Raw genomic sequence first — 21,496 nt, 5'->3', positions numbered from 1 at the left:
CCTATGTATTTGTGTATTGGACAAATGAATAAATAAATAAAAAATAAATATTTAATTTTCTTTAGTCCTAACTTCAACCCTGATTCTTTCCTGATTTCTATCTGCTCTCTCGAACCTGTATTTAAACACATAATCTCTGATTTTTCCATATTGACCGACAATCCCTATTCCTGTTTAAAATTTTGTAGAATATTTCTTATACCTTTAATCATCTACATCAGGGTCTGGGTCAATATAAGAAAAAGGTGGGGGTGACTTGGAAGAGAGGGGCTTGGCACACAGCCCAGGAAGCCAATCTCCATTATCTTCGGTTGATTCAGATGAGGAAGTGTTAGACCCATGCAGGCGCAGACTTATGCATAGAAGAGACCAATTGAGGAAATATTACAGGAGATAAGAGAGGCCACCTGTGTTTGGGTAGGCTCCAGTAATTAGAGCTGCTGATATAAATAGCAGCGTGCTGGCTTGGGCCATTGTGGAAGATTATCTGATCATTGTTCTTCAGGACTGTGCCTTGCTGTTTCCGGACTTTGTTGATTTTTCATGACTTTGAAACCAAAGCAGAGCAAAGTGTGTGTGTTTCACTTCATGGAAGAAGGAGGGCTGTAACATTTCTTCACAGCTGCTAGCTAAGTACTTAAGGACTGATTAAGGGGATTGTACAGACTACCAGGTTGTTTTGGGACGAGTGCTCTTTGCAATACAAAAAGGGTGCTTTGTTTCTTTTGAATTTTTGTGATAAAAACATTGTTTTTGAACTTTCAAGTGTGAATTTTCGGGAGACTCATACCATAGAGCCTGGCAGAACAGAATAATATTCCACCCTCTAGACACACACCATTCCAGAGTGAAGTGTTTTGGATTGTTTGCTTCTCTTTTTTCTGGCATTTATCTGATCATGGCTGCTGATATGGCAGAAATGTAAGCAGTCTTCGAGGCTCTGAGGTTGGAAATCCAAGGGTTAATGTAGATAGTGCTGCAATTACACAACCAGGTGGATACATTATCTCAGCAGCCTGTCATTCCACAGGTGCAGCCAGCAGCTCCTGCCCTACAGCCCCTACCAAGGAGGAAATGCTTTGTGGCTCTGCCTGAAAAATTCTGGGGTGACAGACGCATGTTTGCAGCTTTCCTCAGTCAAGTGCAATTGTTTATTAATGCACAACTGCCCCATTTTTCAAGAGATGCAGAGAAGGTGGTGCTCGTCTGCAGTTTGTTGGCCGGCCCTGTTGCTTCCTGTGTGTCTCCATTTCTGGACAGAGATGATTTGATACTGCACGATTATACCGCCTTTTGCGCCCAGTTGCGACGGCAGTTTTCGGATCTGGTGCAGGAGCAGACGGCCACGAGGGCATTGAAACAGCTGAAACAAGGTTTGCGCCCATTGGTGGAATATTTAAGTGACTTTCGTAGCCTCAGTGGACAGGTGCAGTGGAGTGAGGCCGCCTTGATGGAGGCGTTTCAGGATGGCTTGTCAGAGACTATGCTTGATGAGCTGGTGCACGAGGCCCTGCCGGGCACCCTGGATGAGCTGGAGCAGCATTGTTTGGCCATTGAGGCTCGGTTGCTGGCTCGAGAGATGCGATGGGCTGGGCGGTCCTCCCCCCGCAATTCGGGCGTCACGGCAGTGCCTGTTCCACGGTGGGGGGTGTCCACTATGCCCGTGCCGACCCCGGTTCCAGAATCCCAGAGCGAATGCTTTGTCTAGGAAACCAGAATTTCTGCATCCGAAAGAGCTGGCCCCGTTACAGACAATCTTGCCAGTGGAAGCGCTAGCTGCTACCCAGGACTCCGTTGACTTGCGGAGGCGTATCCGTGAGATGCAGCGGGGGGATGAGTTTGTGGCACAGCGAGTGAGGGAGATGGTACCCAATTCTCCCTGGACATTTGCTGAGGGACTGCTCTGGTACCGGGGGCAATTGTACGTCCTAGCAGGGTCGCTTCATGTCCCAATGCCATGACAATCCTGTGGCAGGTCATTTTGGCTTGTTTAAAACCTTGGACTTGGTGGCAGCCGAGCCGCGTCAGGAGGCTGGAGACAGAACTCCGTCCCCAGACCTCCTTTTTCGCCCTGGCGGTCGCGCTGTTGCGATCCGATCGGACCCGGAGAGTCTGATCTAGGGGGTTTCTGAACATCAGGGGGTATTCGCCGCTGCCCCCAAGGTGTAGGATTGCCCCGCAGCGCCAGGAGCAAAGATCCAGGGGCTGGCAATGGCCGGCGCCTGGCCATAGCGGCACCTCCACACGAGAGGAAGAACAAGGAAATTTTTTTTTGAGAAGTCTAACAGAGTGTTTGAATCAACAGAGAAGAAGAAAGAAGGTAAAGTGATTATTACTCCTACAAATAAAATTGATACGGAAAGTTAGAAATTGAATTAAGGCAAAGAAGAAGAAGAAAGCAAGAAATTTGCCGATGTGAGTGGATTTAAATAAGCTGGAACAGCTTCAGCTCACACAACAATAGAGACTAAAACAGAGCATCAGCTCGAATTTACCTTAAATCTGTCTACAATTTTATTCCTGGAAGGTTTACTCAATATATCGAAACCGAGGGGATAAGAATTCTAATTAATTGAACTTTATTCTAGTAATCAAATTTAAAAAGATTGGCTTTTTTACTTCTTGTGTGGAGTTTGCATGGTGTCTTTGTTCGCAGCAGGAGTAGCAGGAAAATAACACACAAGATGGAGGATTAATATTCTACTAAAATTAAGGATTTGATTTTGGATTTGCTGAAATTTTTTTTTCTCCTATTCTTTTTTGGACATACGAAATACCTGGATTAAAGTATTTTAAAGTATTTTAAGCTATTTTTAGTTTGGATTACAGTCTACACTTTTTTCCTCTCCTTTTTTCTGGAAAAATCGAATTCTGTTTGGAACTTTTTTGGATTTTGCCTGACTCTTATATTTGGAGTATAATCTAGGCTATTTTGACTTTAACTAATTGGATTAAATTTCCTCAATTGGACAATAAGGATTCTTTAGCTATCTTGATATTGGATTTGAAATATTATATGGAATTTGGACACTGATTTATCCTTAATTTGGACTTTGATTTATTTCAATTTTCTTTTTTTTTAATTGGACAATAAGGACTCTTTGGCTATTTTGATATTGAATATGAAATATTATATAGTATTTGGACATTGATCCATTTTTAATTTGGACCTTGATTTGTTTCAAATAAGACCGTACTTAACAGAAATGAATTGCTAAATCCTATTCCTCCCTCCCATTTGTTTGGTTGTCCCCTACCTCCCCTTGTCTCTTTCTATATTTTGTTTGATATAAAGTTTTCTTTTTTATTTTAGGATTGTTTGGATATGTTTAGAGTTACATAGAAATTACAAATATCTTTTTAATTTTTTTTCTATGATCTTTCTTTTCATGATACTTTTTATTTTTATAGCATAAATAGATTTGAAGCCAAAATAGATTTATAAACGACTGTATGAATTTAACAATCTTTTTCTTTCTCTGTTTTAAAATGAATTTTAAATGAACTAAGTAAATGTTTAAGTACTGAATCTTTTTAACAATTTGTATTTTACATTGCTCAATTAACCGATATTTTAGAATATTTTATTAATAATAATTATATTAACTGACTTAATGATTTGATATTATATTTTTACATTGAAAATTTAAATTGCACAGCTCTGGAAATACTCTTTTACATATACAAATCATTTAAGTAATCCTGACCTTTTATCATCCTTTTATTTTTCTTATTATTATTATTTGTCTAATAATAATACAATAAGACCTCATCTTACGAACTTAATTGGTTCCAGGAGGAGGTTCGTAAGGCGAAACGTTCGTAAGACAAAACAACGTTTCCCATAGGAAACAATGTAAAATCAACTAATGTGTGCAAGCAAAAATAACACACACAAAAACGGCACTTCGCTGGGCGCCGCCGCCCAGCTGTCACCTTTTGAAACAGCCGGGGGGCTTCTCGGCGTTCTCTCGAACGCTGAACCCGGAAGTTCGGCAAAGTTCGGGTTCGGCGGAAACGTGGACTCCAGGAAGGACCTCACCTACAAAAAGATATTGACAAAATTGAACGGGTCCAAAGACGGGCTACAAGAATGGTGGAAGGTCTTAAGTATAAAGCGTATCAGGAAAGACTTAATGAACTCAATCTGTATAGTCTGGAGGACAGAAGGAAAAGGGGGGGACATGATCGAAACATTTAAATATATTAAAGGGTTAAATAAGGAGGGAAGTGTTTTTAATAGGAAAGTGAACACAAGAACAAGGGGACACAATCTGAAGTTAGTTGGGGGAAAGATCAAAAGCAATATGAGAAAATATTATTTTACTGAAAGAGTAGTAGATCCTTGGAACAAACTTCCAGCAGACGTGGTAGATAAATCCACAGTAACTGAATTTAAACATGCCTGGGATAAACATATATCCATCCTAAGATAAAATACAGAAAATAGTATAAGGGCAGACTAGATGGACCAGGAGGTCTTTTTCTGCCGTCAGACTTCTGTGTTTTTATGTTTCTATGTCAAAACTCCGCCAATGGAATTCCCTATTGGAATTCCCCACCTCTGTTTGAGCCTCCCAACTGGCCGATAGCTCCGCGGCTCTTTTGCAAAGCTGACAGCTGGGCGGCGGGGCTTCTTGGCGTCCTCGCAAACCCAAACGCTGAACCCGAACTTTTGCTGAATTTCCAGGTTTGATGTTCGGAAGAACGCCGAGAAGCCCCCTAGCTGTTTCAAAAGGTGACAGCCAGGCAGCGGGGCTTCTCGGTGGCCTCCCGAACCTGACCTTTTTCCGAACTTTCAGGTTTGGCGTTCAGGCGGGTTCGTAAGGCGAAAAAAGTTTGTAAGAAGAGGCAAAAATTTTCCGAACCCCAGGTTCGTATCTCGGAAAGTTCGTATGACGAGGGGTTTGTATCACGAGGTACTACTGTATTATTATTTTTTTTAAAAAACTTTCCCTCTCTACCTTTACTTTTCCCTTTTCTTTTTTCCTTTTTTTTTGTTTCTAAACATTGTAAGTTTGTTAAATTGATGCCATTTTGGAAACAGTTAAACTTTACAGGTCTTAGAAAACTCAGAAAAACATCTAAGATGTCTACTACATCCACCATTATAAAAACTTTTAAAAAACAGACTACCACTACAACTGCTACTCCGCAAGGGTCCCCTTCACCATCGCCATCTCATTTACCACAAAGAACAATAACAAGTATGTTGGGCAAGGAGAAAGAAAAAGAGAAAGAAAAGATCCCAACACAACCAACCTTGCAGACCATCCAGGATGCCTTGGCCTTACTTCAGATCTCTATGAATGCTAACAGAGATGATGCATGTGAAGAAACTCAAAAACACTATGAAGACATAAAAGCAGACATAAAAGCAGAAATGAGTGATCTGAAGGCCGAGTTAGGGAATGTGAAAGGAAGTGTACAAACACTGGATGGGAAAAATGATGTGATACAACAAACCTTAAAAGAAAACGAACAATGGAAGAAAAAGGTCGAAGATAAAATGGAAAATCCAAACAGAGAATGGATGAATTTGAGGATCACAGTAATATGATAAATAGAGGCATTGACAAAGCTATTACCAATATAGAATTACAATGAGCCTCACATGGTTTGAGGTTCCAAAACATCCATGAAGAAAAGGATGAAAACTTGGGCTCGAAAATGGCGGAAATAATAGGAGAGATCTTACAGATGGAACCACAGGAAGCAATTAAGGAGATTGATGAAATTTACAGAGTTCAAACCAGCTATGCTAGAAAACACAATTTACCAAGAGAGGTGCACATCAAATTCATTAGAAAGAGTATAAGAGATGATATTTTGAAATGGTCAAGAGATCAAGATTTAAAATACAAAGAAAAAGACGTCATTTTATTAAAACAAGTGCCAAGAAGAGTACGAGAAAGCTGGAGGGAATACTATTTCTTAACAAGAATATTAATTAAAGAAAAAGTAATTTTCCGTTGGCTGATCCCAGAAGGCCTTTCTTTCTACTGGCAAAGATCTAGAATAAAGTTAGAGAACGTTGACGAAGCCAGTCTTTTACGAACAATCCGGCTTATTTAAACATGATTTATCTTATAAAGAAATTAGAGAGGGAGGGGAGGAGAAGGAGCGACCTCCAAGGGGGAGGAAGAGGCCCAGGACGCAAAGAAAAAACAACCACAACCACAGCAAGAATTGGTGCTAAGCACAAATTATTATTCTACAAGAAGTCCATATTAAAAACTCAAAGAAAGAGCTATTACACAATTCAAAATTAGATAACTTGTTCACTAGCTGCAAAAAAAGGGAGAGGGATAGCTTATTTATATTAATGAAATGATTGAGGTTAAACAACTTTATAGTGATAACGATGACAGAATTTTAATTTTGCAAGCAAATTTAGAAACAGGACCTCTCGTCATTATATCGATCTATGCCCCAAATGAAAACCAAAAAATATTCTACAAAGAATTAAATGAAAAAATAGTAGAGTTATCTATTGAAAATATGATCGTAATTGGAGATTTTAATGCAATAGCTAATAGCCAAATGGATTATTCAGATAAAAAGAATAATAAGAAAAAGAAAACAATCTTACCAACGACATTTTGGAAATTGACTTCAGAATTAACATTGCAAGATATATGGCGAGATCGCCACCCTACAAACAAGCAATATACTTTTTATTCAAACCCGCACAAAATTTGGACTAGAATAGATATGGCATGGATTTCAACTCAGATTTCTGACTATGTTTCAAATATTGAAATTGAAACAAACAATTGGGCACACCATAATCCATTAATGGTGATAGGAAACAAAAAACAGAGGCATTGGCGAATGAATAGAAATATTTTGCGAGATCCCCAATATAAAGACTGGATAGAAAAAGAAGTAGATTTTTTTAAAACTTAAATAACAATACAGATACTTCCCCACAAAATTTATGGGATACAACTAAAGCATACATTCATGGACTGACAATATCCTATACTGCAAAAGAGAACAAAGAGGGAAAAAAACCAACTCCAAAAATTAGAGGCAGAATTAAAAGCTCTAGAAGTACCATCACAAAGTAGTCAGGGCAAAGACAAGAATAAAAAGAAAAGGGAATTAGTTAAACATAAAATAAATTTAATAGAACAAGAACAGTTGGCAGAAAAAATTAAACAGGCCAAACAGGAATACTTTGAACATGCTAACAAAACAGATCAATGGCTAGCATATAAATTAAGGAACCAGTCAGTCAACGAAGCAGTGGAAGAGATGTGCCGGTGCCTAGAGGCTCTTGGGGTCTGGATGGTTGTCAACAGACTCAAACTTAATCCGGATAAGACGGAGTGGCTGTGGGTTCTGCCTCCCAAGGACAATTCCATCTGTCCGTCCATAACCCTGGGGGGGAGTTATTGACCCTCTCAGAGAGGGTTCGCAACTTGGGCGTCCTCCTCGATCCACAGCTCACGTTAGAGAAACATCTTTCAGCTGTGGCAAGGGGGGTGTTAACACAGGTTCGCCTGGTGCACCAGTTGCGGCCCTATCTGGACCGGAACTCACTGCTCACAGTCACTCATGCCCTTATCACCTCGAGATTCTACTACTGTAATGCTCTCTACATGGAGCTACCTTTGAAAAGTGTTCAGAAACTTCAGATCGTGCAGAATGCAGCTGCGAGAGCAATCATGGGCTTCCCAAGGTACGTTCATGTTACACCAACACTCTGCAGTCTGCATTGGTTGCCGATCAATTTCCGGTCACAATTCAAAGTGTTGGTTATGACGTATAAAGCCCTTCATGGCACCGGACCAGAATATCTTCGGGACCATCTTCTGCCGTACGAATCCCAGCGACTGATTAGGTCCCACAGAGTTGACCTTCTCCGGGTCCTGTTGACTAAACAATGTCGTTTGGCGGGTCCCATGGGAAGAGCCTTCTCTGTGGCGGTCCCGACCCTCTGGAACCAGCTCCCCCTTGAGATTAGAACTGCCCCCACCCTCCATGCCTTTCGTAAACTCCTTAAAATCCATCTTTGCCGTCAGGCATGGGGGAACTGATACATCTCCCCCAAGCCTATACAACTCATGTATGGTATGTTTGTGTGTATGTCTGCTTTAATAATGTTTTTTTAAATGTTTTTAAATTATTAGATTTGTCTTGAATTGTTTTATTGTTGTTGTGAACCGCCCCAAGTCTATGGAGAGGGGCGGCATACAAATCTAATAAATAAATAAATAAATAAACAAACAAACAAACAAACAAACAAATGCTAGAATAAGAAAAAATTAGAAGATAGTAAAGGCATATTCAGACATGGAACTGTTGAGAAAAAGGAGATAGCGTTAGAATTTTATAAAAACTTATACCAAAAAGAAGATATAAACGAAGATAAGGCTTTCGATTTTTAAAAACTCCATTGACCTACCCTCTTTAACAGAAGAACAGAAACTTAATGCTCCATTTACTATGATTGAATTAGAGCAAGCACTTAAAAATCAAAAAAATTATAAAGCCACCGGCCCCGATGCTATACCTGCTGAATTTTACAAGGTAAATACTAATATACTTTCAACAAATATGCTAGAGATTTTTAACAACATAATTTTAGATGGTAAAATCCCTAAAACATGGTCAGAAGCCCTAATAACTTTAATACACAAACCTGATACAGAAAAAGAAAAAATTCAAAAGACTACCGGTAATTTCATTACTGAATGTGGATTATAAAATCTTTGTTTCAATTTTTGCTTATAGATTAAGAAACACCATGACTGGAATAATACATGAAGACCAAAACGGTTTTTTGCCAGATAGACAGATTAAAAATAATTTGAGGACAATTATAAACACATTAGAATATTATGAACAACATCCAGAAAAGCAAATGGCATTAATATTTTTAGATGCAAAAAAAGCATCCGACAGTGTAGACTGGTCTTTTATGAAATACAACTTAATAAAATGAATTTTGGAACTAAATTTTTTAATATAATTGATGCTATATACTCTACCCAAAGAGCTAAAATTATTTTTAATAATGACCAAACAGAAAAGTTTGAAATACAAAGAGGAGTTAGACAAGGCTGCCCTATTTCCCCATTATTATTTATTTTAACACTAGAAACCTTATTGATAAAGGTAAGAAAAGAAAACAATATTAAAGGCTTAGAAATTTAAAAATAAATATATAAATTACAAGCAAATTAAAAATGACTTAGCAACTTGGAAGAACTTGCAATTGTCATTCTTAGGTAGAATTTCCACAATTAAGATGAATATTTTACCCAAAGTTCTGTTTTTATTTCAAGTAATTCCGAGAAATCCAGGAAAAGAATTTTTTAAAGAATTAACGAGAATACAGTGGTCCCCCGATTATCGCGAGGGTTCCGTTCCAGGACCCCTCGCGATGATCGGTTTTTCGCGAAGTAGCGGTGCAGAAGTAAAAACACCATCTGCGCATGCGCAGATGGTGTTTTTACTTCCGCCGCAGCAGCAAGGAGCCGAAGATTGGGGTTTCCCCGCCGCCCACGCAAACTCCTCGCTGCTGCCGCGCCGCCCGCTTGTCCGCCCGCCGCTTGTCCGCCGCCTGCCTGCCCGCGCGCCCGCCCTTCGCCCGCCCACACCGTTCGCTCGCGCCGCTTCCCAGCTGAGTCCTGAAGCGAACTTCCGCGTTTGGCTTCAGGACTCAGCTGGGAAGCGGCGCTGGGGTTTCCCCGCCGCCCACGCAAACTCCTCGCTGCTGCCGCGCCCGCCGCCTGCCTGCCCGCGAGCCCGCCCTTCGCCCGCCCACGCCGTTCGCTCGCGCCGCTTCCCAGCTGAGTCCTGAAGCGAACTTCCGCGTTTGGCTTCAGGACTCAGCTGGGAAGCGGCGCTGGGGTTTCCCCGCCGCCCACGCAAACTCCTCGCTGATGCCCGCCGCTCGCCCTCCCGCCAGCAAGAGGGGGAAGACTCAGGGAAGCCGCCCAGCAGCTGATCTGCCCGGCGCCATCTACGCATGCGTGGCCATAGAAAAAAGGGTGCGCATGCGCAGATGGTGTTTTTACTTCCGGGTTGAAAAATCGCGATATAGCGTTTCGCAATGATCGAGATCGCGAAACTCGGGGGACCACTGTAACAAAAAAATTCATATGGCAGGATAAAAAACCTAGAATAAAGCAGTGTGCAGTAGAAGACATAAAAGGAAGAAGAGGCCTTGCCTTCCCGAGTTGGAAACTATACTATCAAGCCACTTCCTTAACTTGGATTAAATAATGGCTTACCCTACAAAACAGAAGATTATTAAATTTAGAAGGCCATGATTTAATGTTGGTATGGCATGCTTTCGTATGGTATGAAAAGTATAAAACGCATTCCTATTTCAAGAGACATATAATCAGGAAGGCACTTATAGATGTCTGGATTGATATAAAGAAAGATTATTTCCTAGTCCTGCCAGAATGGATATCTCCCATTGAGGCCATAAGCCACCCAAACCTAATACAAGAGGGTAAGATTTGGAAATACAAGGACCTAGTAGATAATCAGTGGAATTTAAAAACAAATCAGGACCTGTTGGAGACAGGTTTTGTTATAGATTGGTGGCAATATGCGCAGATTAAGTCTAGGTTTTATAAAGATAAAATAACATATACAGTAATACCTCATCTTACGAATCTAATTGGTTCCCAGGGGAGGTTCGTAAGACGAAAAGTTCATAAGACGAAACATTGTTTCCCGTAGGAAACAATGTAAAATCAATTAATCCGTGCAATGAAAAAAAACCCGCAAAAAAAGCCGCCGCCCGGCTGTCACCTTTTGAAACAGCCGGGGGGCTTCTCGGCGGCCTCCCGAACGTCGAACGCCAAACCCAAACTTCCGGGGTCGGAGTTTGGGAGGCCACCAAGAAGCCCCCTGGCTGTTTCAAAAGGTGACAACCAGGCGGCGGAGCTTCTCGGCGGCTTCCCGAATGCCGAACCCGGAAAGTTCGGGTTCGGGAGGCCGCTGAGAAGCCCCGCCGCCCGGCTGTCACCTTTTAAAACAGCCGGGGGGCTTCTCAGCGTCGTCCTGAACCTGAACGCCAAACCCAAACTTCTGGGTTCGGCATTCGGGTGGCCGCCGAGAAGCCCCCCGGCTGTTTTAAAAGGTGACAGCGGGCGGCAGGGCTTCTCGGCGGCCTCCCGAATGCCGAACCCGGAAGTTCAGGTTTGGCGTTCGGGTTCAGGAGGACGCTGAGAAGCCCCCCGGCTGTTTCAAAAAGCGACAGCCAGGCGGCGGGGCTTCTCGGTGGCGGCGGGTTCATAAGAAGGAAAAAGTTCATAAGAAGAGGCAAAAAATTTCTGAACCTCGGGTTCGTATCTTGGGTTGTTTGTAAGACGAGGGGCTTGTATCATGAGGTACCACTGTATACTTAGAAAAGACAATAACATCTTAGGTAAATTATTAACAACAAATTAAAAAAAACTGATTGGAAAAACATATACATTTTTAATAAACTGCAAAAATATAGAATGGACATTAAAGGACAAAATGATTAATTGGTGTATAAACTTAAACAAAGAGATAGACTTAAACACTTGGGAAAAAGTATGGATATATAACTGGAAAATAACAAAGTCAACTTCCTTTAAAGAAAACCAAATTAAGATGTTTTATAGATGGCATTTGCCACCAAATAGAACCTCAAAAATGTTCCAAACTAAGTCACCTAATTGTTGGAAAAGTAGAAATAGGTACTTAATATCATACTTGGTGGACATGCTTAAAAGCAAAAGAATATTGGAACCTAATAGAAAAATGGTTAAGAGAAATAACGCAGCAAGAAATCAAGAAAACACCATCATTCTTTTTATTAGGTATATCAAGTAAGAAATATAAAAAAGATATACAGTGGTACCTCATCTTACGAACGCCTCGTCTAACGAACTTTTCAAGATACGAACCCGGGGTTTAAGATTTTTTTGCCTCTTCTTCCGAACTATTTTCACCTTACGAACCCAAGCAGCTGCTGCTGGGATGAAGCGGTTTCTTTTTTCCCCCTTTTTTGAAGAAAGAAAAGGGAGGGGTAGCTTAGAGGAGTAAACATTTTGCATGCTTGCAAAAGCACTAAAACAGTGTCTTTTTAAGAAAGAAAAGGGAGGGGCAGCTTGAAACGGTGTCTTTTGAAGAAAGAAAAGGTAGGGGTAGCTTAGAGGAGTAAACATTTTGCATGCTTGCAAAAGCACTAAAACTGTCTTTTTAAGAAAGAAAAGGTAGGGGCAGCTTGAAACGGTGTCTTTTGAAGAAAGAAAAGGGAGGGGTAGCTTAGAGGAGTAAACATTTTGCATGCTTGCAAAAGCACTAAAACGGTGTCTTTTGAAGAAAGAAAAGGGAGGGGTGCCCCCCTTGCCTTTCTTCCTTCCCACTCACCCTTTAGCCTAGCCTTGCTTCTTCCACCCGCCCCCTTTATCTGCTCCTCCCTGCCCTCTGTTCGCCTCCCTTCTAAAGTTTGGGATTTTCCTGAAGGATTTGCACGCATTATTTGCTTTTACATTGATTCCTATGGGAAACATTGTTTCATCTTACGAACTTTTCACCTTACGAACCTCCTCCTGGAACCAATTAAGTTCGTATCATGAGGGGCCACTGTATATTACTTAATAGTGCATATATTAGTAGCAGCTAGGATAGCCTTTGCTCAAAAATGGAAGGAAATTTAGATACCAAAAGAAACAGACATACTGTTTCTGTGCTGAGCTCAACATGATGACGAGAAGGTTAAATAACCAAGAAGAATCAGAATTCTATGATGTTTGGCAAAAGGTATACATCTGGTGGGATATAAAGAAAAAGAGATAACTTTATTGTTATATTACTTTAAATATACAGTCATACCTCGTCTTACGAACCTAATTGGTTCCAGGGGAAGGTTCGTAAGACGAAAGGTTCGTAAGACGAAACATTGTTTCCCATAGGAAACAATGTAAAGTCAATTAATCCGTGCAACCAAAAAAAAACCCCGCAAAAAAAACGGCGTTCGGCGACTGCTGGGAAGCCGCGCGGCTGTTTCAAAAGGTGACAGCCGGCCTGGGGGGCTTCCCAGCAACCTCCCGAACCCCGAACCCGGACGTTCGGCAAACGTTCGGGGTTCGGGAGGTTGCTGGGAAGCCCCCCAGGCCGGCTGTCACCTTTTAAAACAGCCACGCGGCTTCCCAGCTGTCTCCCGAAGCCGAACGCCAAACCCAAACTTCCGCGTTCGGCGTTTGGTGACTGCTGGGAAGCCGCGCGGCTGTTTTAAAAGGTGACAGCCGGCCTGGGGGGCTTCCCAGCAACCTCCCGAACCCCGAACCCGGACGTTCGGCAAAAGTTCAGGGTTCGGGAGGTTGCTGGGAAGCCCCCCAGGCTGGCTGTCACCTTTTAAAACAGCCGTGCGGCTTCCCAGCAGCTTCCTGAAGCCGAACGCCAAACCCGAACTTCCGCGTTCGGCGTTCGCCGACTGCTGGGAAGCCGCGCGGCTGTTTTAAAAGGTGACAGCCGGCCTGGGGGGCTTCCCAGCACCCTCCCGAACCCCGAACCCGGAAGTTCGGCAAAAGTTCGGGGTTCGGGAGGTTGCTGGGAAGCCCCTCAGGCTGGCTGTCACCTTTTAAAACAGCCGTGCGGCTTTCCAGCAGCTTCCTGAAGCCGAATGCCAAACCCGAACTTCCGCGTTCGGCGTTCGACGACTGCTGGGAAGCCGCGCGGCTGTTTTAAAAGGTGACAGCCGGCCTGGGGGGCTTCCCAGCAACCTCCCGAACCCCGAACCCGGAAGTTCGGCAAAAGTTCGGGGTTCGGGAGGTTGCTGGGAAGCCCCCCAGGCCGGCTGTCACTTTTTAAAACAGCTACGCGGCTTCCCAGCAGCTTCCCGAAGCCGAACGCCAAACCCGAACTTCCGCGTTCGGAGTTCGGCGACTGCTGGGAAGCCACGCGGCTGTTTTAAAAGGTGACAGCCGGCCTGGGGGGCTTCCCAGCAACCTCCCGAACCCCGAAGTTCGGCAAACGTTCGGGGTTCGGGGGGGTGCTGGGAAGCCCCCCAGCCCGGCTGTCACCTTTTAAAACAGTCGTGCGGCTTCCCAGCTGTCTCTCGAAGCCAAACGCCAAACCCGAACTTCCGCGTTCGGCGTTCGGCGACAGCTGGGAAGCCGCGCGGCTGTTTTAAAAGGTCACAGCCAGGCTGGGGGGCTTCCCAGCACCCCCCCAAACCCGGAAGTTCGGCAAAAGTTCGGAGTTCGGGGGGGTGCTGGGAAGCCCCCCAGCCCGGCTGTGACCTTTTAAAACAGCCGCGCGGCTTCCCAGCTGTCTCCCGAAGCCGAACGCCAAACCCAAACTTCCGCGTTTGGGGTTCGGCGTCAGCTGGGAAGCCGCGCGGCTGTTTTAAAAGGTGACAGCCGGGCTGGGGGGCTTCCCAGCAACCTCCCGAACCGAACCCGGGGTTCAGAAAATTTTTGCCTCTTCTTACGAACTTTTTTCGAGTTACGAACCGGCGTTCGGGAGGCTGCTGGGAAACCCCGCCGCCCGGCTGTCACCTTTTAAAACAGCCGCGCAGCTTCCCAGCAGTCTCCGAACGCCGGTTCGTAACTCGAAAAAAGTTCGTAAGAAGGGGCAAAATTTTTCTGAACCCCGGGTTTGTATCACGAGTTGTTTGTAAGACGAGGGGTTTGTATCTTGAGGTACCACTGTACTTGCATCTAGTAGTCATACTGTATTAGAGGGTGAAGATTTACAATATAAATGTAAATTCCTTTTTTCTTCTTATTCTTTTTACTTTAGTTCAATTTGTCATAGAAACATAGAAACATAGAAACATAGAAGTCTGACGGCAGAAAAAGACCTCATGGTCCATCTAGTCTGCCCTTATACTATTTTCTGTATTTTATCTTAGGATGGATATATGTTTATCCCAGGCATGTTTAAATTCAGTTACTGTGGATTTATCTACCACATCTGCTGGAAGTTTGTTCCAAGGATCTACTACTCTTTCAGTAAAATAATATTTTCTCATGTTGCTTTTGATCTTTCCCCCAACTAACTTCAGATTGTGTCCCCTTGTTCTTGTGTTCACTTTCCTATTAAAAACACTTCCCTCCTGGACATTATTTAACCCTTTAATATATTTAAATGTTTCGATCATGTCCCCCCTTTTCCTTCTGTCCTCCAGACTATACAGATTGAGTTCATTAAGTCTTTCCTGATACGTTTTATGCTTAAGACCTTCCACCATTCTTGTAGCCCGTCTTTGGACCCGTTCAATTTTGTCAATATCTTTTTGTAGGTGAGGTCTCCAGAACTGAACACAGTATTCCAAATGTGGTCTCACCAGCATTCTATATAGTGGGATCATAATCTCCCTCTTCCTGCTTGTTATACCTCTAGCTATGCAGCCAAGCATCCTACTTGCTTTCCCTACCGCCTGACTGCGGTCATAATTTACAAATTTCTATATATGTCTTTATATACTTTAGATGTGTTTTTACTTATTACCTTATACAGTCATACCTCGTCTTACGAACCTAATTGGTTCCAGGGGGAGGTTCGCAAGACGAAAGGTTCGTAAGACGAAACATTGTTTCTCATAGGAAACAATGTAAAGTCAATTAATCCATGCAACCAAAAAAAAAAACCCCGCAAAAAAATTGGCAACATCCAGGAAGGAGTGGGGCCAATGGAAATTCTCCCATCTGCAGCGTCATCGGTCTCCGGGCAGACTCTCCCTCGACTTCAGCCACGAAGTCCTGAACCCCGAACCCGGAAGTTCGGCAAACGTTCAGCGTTCGGAGGCTCCTGGGAAGCCGCCCGGCTGTTTTAAAAGGTGACCGCCAGGCTGGGGGGCTTCCCAGCAACCTCCTGAACCCCGAACTTTTGCCGAACTTCCGGGTTCGGGGTTCAGGAGGCTGAAGTGGCTTTGTGGCTGAAGTCGAGGGAGAGTCTGCCCGGAGACCGATGACGCTGCAGATGGGAGAATTTCCATTGTCCCCACTCCTTCCTGGATGTTGCCAATTCCTAACTTCAAGGAAGCCCAATTCTGGGCTCAGCAGCCTTTCCACGATCCCTTCCCTTGGCGCAGAGAAGGAACCGGCGGGGAATCCCACTGCCTGATCCAAAGGGATTCACAGGATCTTCCTTGGAGGGGGGCGGGAAGGACCTCAGGAGGGGAGGGGTGAGGCAGGGCGGGGCCAGGCAAGGGAGGCCAGAAGGAGGGCTCCCGGCTGTTTCAAAAGGTGACAGCCAGGCTGGGGGGCTTCCCAGCAACCTCCCGAACCCCGAACCCGGAAGTTCGGCAAAAGTTCGGGGTTCAGGAGGTTGCTGGGAAGCCCCTCAGCCCGGCGGTCACCTTTTAAAACAGCCGGGCGGCTTCCCAGGAGCCTCCGAACGCCGAACCCGGAAGTTCGGGTTTGGCGTTCGTAACTCGAAAAAAGTTCGTAAGAAGAGGCAATTTTTTTCTGAACCCCGGGTTCGTATCACGAGTTGTTCGTAAGACGAGGGGTTCGTATCTTGAGGTACCACTGTAATTGATATTTCCACGTATTTTATAGATGGTGCTAAACAATGATAAGATTTTTTCTTTTCTTCTTTTTTAATACAAAGATGACTTCTACTCTGAGCAGAGTGACTGTAGCTCCACTAAGTGTTACATGTTATATGTGTTATGTTCGTCTATGCAAATTAATAAAAAATATTTTAAAAATAAAATAAAACCTTGGGCTTACTGACTCGAACATTTTGGTGGCCGCGAATCCAAGATGATGTTCACTCATATGTTGCCACATGTGAACGGTGTCGTGCGGCCAAGTCAGCCACAGGGGCCCCGCCAGGATTATTACAGCCATTGCCAATGCCCACGAGGCTGTGGAGAGCTGTGTCCATGGACTTTGTTACACACTTGCCCCCCTCATCGCGGTTTACCACAGTCATGGTGGTGATGGACATGTTGACAAAAATGGTCCATTTCATCCCATCACCGGGTACCCATGACATCGTTAAATTGTTTTTGCAACATGTATTCCGGATCCATGGACTTCCTGATCGAGTTGTCGGACCGAGGAATTCAGTTCACGGCACGGTTCTGGAAAGAGCTTATGTCTGCTTTACAGGTCCAAGTGTGTCTTCCTTCGACCCAGCACCCTCAGATTGATGGAGGAACAGAAAAAACCATTGGAATTTTGGAACAATACCTGCGGTGCTTTGTGTCAGTCCGGCAGGCTGATTGGTCACGTTTCCTCCCAGTAGTGGAGTTTGCATTTAATAACTCCCGGCATACCTCCATAAGACTCACGCCATTTTATGCGAACTATGGCTTCCATCCCGGGTTTTTCCCATTAACCCTGTTAGATTCCCCGGTCCCCGCAGCAGAGGACTTCTTATCGGAACTGCAAGCAGTCCACGAGATGGTGAAGCGGTATTTGATGAAGGTCAAAGAGAACTACAAACGGGTGGCGGACCGGTCCCGGTGAGACGTCCCACCGATGGCTATTGGTGACCAGGTGTGGTTATCCACCAAACAGGTCACGTCGGAATTAGCTCGATGAAAACTGGATCCACGCTTCATGGGACCTTCCCCGATTGAGAAGGTAATCAATCCGGTGGCCTATCGGCTTATTTTGTCTGCCAATCTGCGTGTTCACCCTGTTTTCCATCGTTCCCTTTTGGTACCTGTTTCTCCCATGTGCCCACTTCGTCCCAGTGTCCCTTTCTTGCCTGCCCCCTGTATTCGAGATCATCTGCCCGAGTTCATGATCCATGCCATCCGGGACCACCGTTGGGTGAACAATTGTTTTCAATATCTTGTGCAATGGGTGGAGGGTTAGCCTGATGATTGTTCGTGGGTGGAGGCTGCCCTGGTTGATGCTCCCATCTTTGTCCGGGCATTTCATTAACAATTTCCACAGAAGTCTCGTCCCTTGCGTAGGAGCCCGGGGAGGGGCCTTCTGGGGGGGATGGTGTTGTGGTTGGCTCTGGCCCAGCTCTTGCCCCAAGGAATGTGGAGGTGGATGCAGGGGAAACATCAACATATCATAGGCATGTTTTATTGCTGACAGAATCAAGTAGTGCAGTTTCCTCGGACGAAGAAGGTGGTGGGGGTGACTTGAAAGAGGGGGGCTTGGCACACAGCCCAGGAAGCCAATCTCCATTATCTTCGGTTGATTCAGATGAGGAAGTGTTAGACCCACGCAGGCGCAGACTTATGCATAGAAGAGACCAATTGAGGAAATATTACAGGAGATAAGAGAGGCCACCTGTGTTTGGGTGGGGCTCCAGTAATTAGAGGTGCTGATATAATAGCAGCGTGCTGGCTTGGGCCGTTGTGGAAGATTATCTGATCATTGTTCTTCAGGACTGTGCCTTGCTGTTTCCGGACTTTGTTTGTTAATTTTTCACGACTTTGAAACCAAAGCAGAGCAAAGTGTGTGTGTTTCACTTCGTGGAAGGAGGGCTGTGAAGTTTCTTCACAGCTGCTAGCTAAGTACTTAAGGACTGATTAAGGGGATTGTACAGACTACCACGTTGTTTTGGGACGAGTGCTCTTTGCAATACAAAAAGGGTGCTTTGTTTCTTTTGAATTTTTGTGATAAAGAACATTGCTTTTGAACTTTCAAGTGTGTGTATGTCTGAAATTTGTACCCTTGAATTTTTGGGAGACTCATACCATAGAGTCCGGCAGAATACATAGTTTATATAAATAGCTATGGTTAACTTTATCAAAAGCTTTATAAACATCTAATTTCAAAATTCCTAATTTCCTTTTATTAACGGTAGCATGGTGCATCACATTTATTACATTTCTAATTGGTTCACTTATTTTCCTTCTCTTCACAAATCTACATTGATCCTCTTCAATTATTTTTGGTAAAATATTTTCAAGTCTATTTGCCAATATCTTCAGAAATATTTTATAATCTTGATTTGCCAAACTGATAGGATGGTAGGACCCAGGGTCTCTTAGATCTCGATCCATCTTCGGAATAGTAACAATCTCTGAAAGCTTCCATGTCTGCAGGATATCACGTGTTAACAATATATTATTAAACAGTTTCCCCAAGCGCGGCAACAATACATTCACATAAGTTTTATAAAATTCCCCTGTAAACCAATCTGGGCCCGGTGCTTTGGCTTGTTTTAACCCTTTAATTACTCTAGCAATTTCTTTTTTTTTTTTTTAATTTTTTTATTATTTTTTTTCCATAAAAACAGACAAATACATACAAACAATAAACATAAAGTGGGGGTATATTTCCCCCGCTTCTTATGAAAGTATACATTCAAATATAGAAAAAGAATACATAGTTAAATATATGTTAACTATTATAGTAAAAAAAAGTTAATAAATTTGGGTTAAAGTTTTACAGATCTTGATGTGAGTGTTAGGTAGGGTTAGTATAACATAATTACCAAAAAATACCTTTAATATAATCTTAATTACTATAGTAAAATAGTGTCAAACCTTCAATTCAAACAATAAAGATAAATTCAACTATTATGCATCTTGGTATATTGCTTATACTTATACATACATACACTACTATATCATAATCGTCAAAAAGTCCTTTTAAACTAATATTAATATTGTTATCACCTAGGTAAAAACTAATACAAAGAAAAACAACTAAAGATATATCTTATTTTTTCTTATCTATCCATTTATAGACATTGTTCCATGTTTCATAAAATTTAGTATCCTCTTGATCGTTTAATCTTCTTGTCATCATATCCATTTCAGCGCAATCTAATATTTTAGCTATGACCTCTTCTTCCTTGGGGGTTTCCTCCCCTTTCCAATTTTGCGCATATATTATTCTAGCCGCAGTTAATATGTGTATAATTAAATAAAAGATTTCTTTCTTATAGGTCTGATTTGTAACACCTAGTAAATAAAATTCCGGGGTATTATCTATATCTTGCTTTATTATTTCTTTTAATATTTTTTCAATCATTTTCCAATATATTTTTGCTTTACCACATGTCCACCATTGATGATAGTAGGTTCCTATATCCTTCTTACATTTCCAGCATATTGGGGATGTTTTGGGAAACATTTTTGCTATCCTATTTGGTGGGAGATGCCATCTATAAAACATTTTGATTTGATTTTCTTTTAGAGAAACTGATTTAGTCATTTTCCAATTGTTAATCCATACTTTCTCCCATGTGTCTATATCTATTTCCTTGCCAATATTTCTACACCATCTTATCATAGTATCTTTTAAAGTCAACTCTATATTTTTATGAGCGATAAGTAGTTTATATATTTTCCCTATCATTTTTGTTGAATTAGTGGTAATTAAGGTAGTTAAAGGATTCTTACTTTTATTAAAAATGTAAAGAGTTTTATCCTTCTGATATCTAGATCGGATCTGGGCGTAATGCCACCAATCTATTATTATCCCTTCTTCTTGTAATTCAATTCTAGATTTAAGCTTCATCTGATCATTTAATAGTTCTTTATATCTATAAGTTATTTTCTTATCCTTTATAGACTTTGGATGTATTATTGCTTCTAAAGGAGCTAGCCAGTCTGGGATACTTAAAAAATGATTTTTCTTTATGTCTTTCCATACTTCTAATAAGTATTTCCTCAACGTATGTCTTTTAAAATATGAATGGTTTTTGTCCTTATCATACCATAAAAATGCGTGCCATCCAAGCATTAAATCATGTCCTTCTAGGTCAAGTATTCTTTTGTTATCTAAAATTATCCAATCTCTAAGCCATGTTAGTGCAGCGGCCTGATAATATAGTTTCCAATTTGGAAGGCCAAATCCGCCTCTTTCTTTAATATCTTCTAAACAATTCATTTTTATCCTTGCTTTTTTACCTTGCCATATAAATTTTTTAACTAAGTTTGTTAAAGTTTTTAAAAAGATACCCCCTGGGTTTATTGGTATTGTCTGAAAAAGAAATAAGACCTTGGGTAAAATGTTCATTTTGATTGTTGCAATTCTTCCTAAGAAAGATATTTTCAAATTATTCCACATTGCTAAGTCATTTTTAATTTCTGCTAGTAATTTCATATAATTATCATTTTTTAATGTTATTGTTTTCGCTGTTAAATTTATTCCTAAATATTTTACCTTTTTTACAATCTTTATTCCAGAAATACTTTCTAATTTCGTTTCTAGTGTTTTATTCATATTTTTAGTCAAGTAATGTGTTTTGCTTTTGTTTATCTTTAAACCTGCTACGTTTCCATATTGTTCAATGGTTTGTAGTAAGGTAGGAACTGTTGTAATCGGCTCTTCAATTATAAACATTAGATCGTCTGCAAAGGCCTGGAGTTTATAGGTTTCATCTCCTACGGTTAAACCTTTTATTTTGGGGTCCGCTCTTATTTTAATTAATAAGGTTTCAAGGGTCATAATAAATAGCAATGGTGATATAGGACATCCTTGGCGAACTCCCTTATTTATGTCAAGTATTGGTAATTGACTGTTATTCAATATTATATTCGTTGTTTGTTTTGAATATATGGTATCTATTAGGTTGACAAATTTTGGGCCAAATCTCATTTTATTTAATTGCATTT

The 21,496-nt window shown here is 42.1% G+C and overlaps 1 protein-coding gene across 6 annotated transcripts in view; it reads right to left on the bottom strand.

Annotated features, from left to right (window-relative positions):
• KAT2B (lysine acetyltransferase 2B) overlaps positions 1–21,496 on the bottom strand; it is a 221,346-nt gene that overhangs the window by 74,025 nt on the left and 125,825 nt on the right. The window lies entirely within an intron of this gene.

The sequence above is a fragment of the Erythrolamprus reginae genome, chromosome Z, assembly GCF_031021105.1.
Source record: "Erythrolamprus reginae isolate rEryReg1 chromosome Z, rEryReg1.hap1, whole genome shotgun sequence".
Taxonomy (NCBI): domain Eukaryota; kingdom Metazoa; phylum Chordata; class Lepidosauria; order Squamata; family Dipsadidae; genus Erythrolamprus; species Erythrolamprus reginae.
This window is presented reverse-complemented; position numbering and strand designations above follow the sequence as displayed.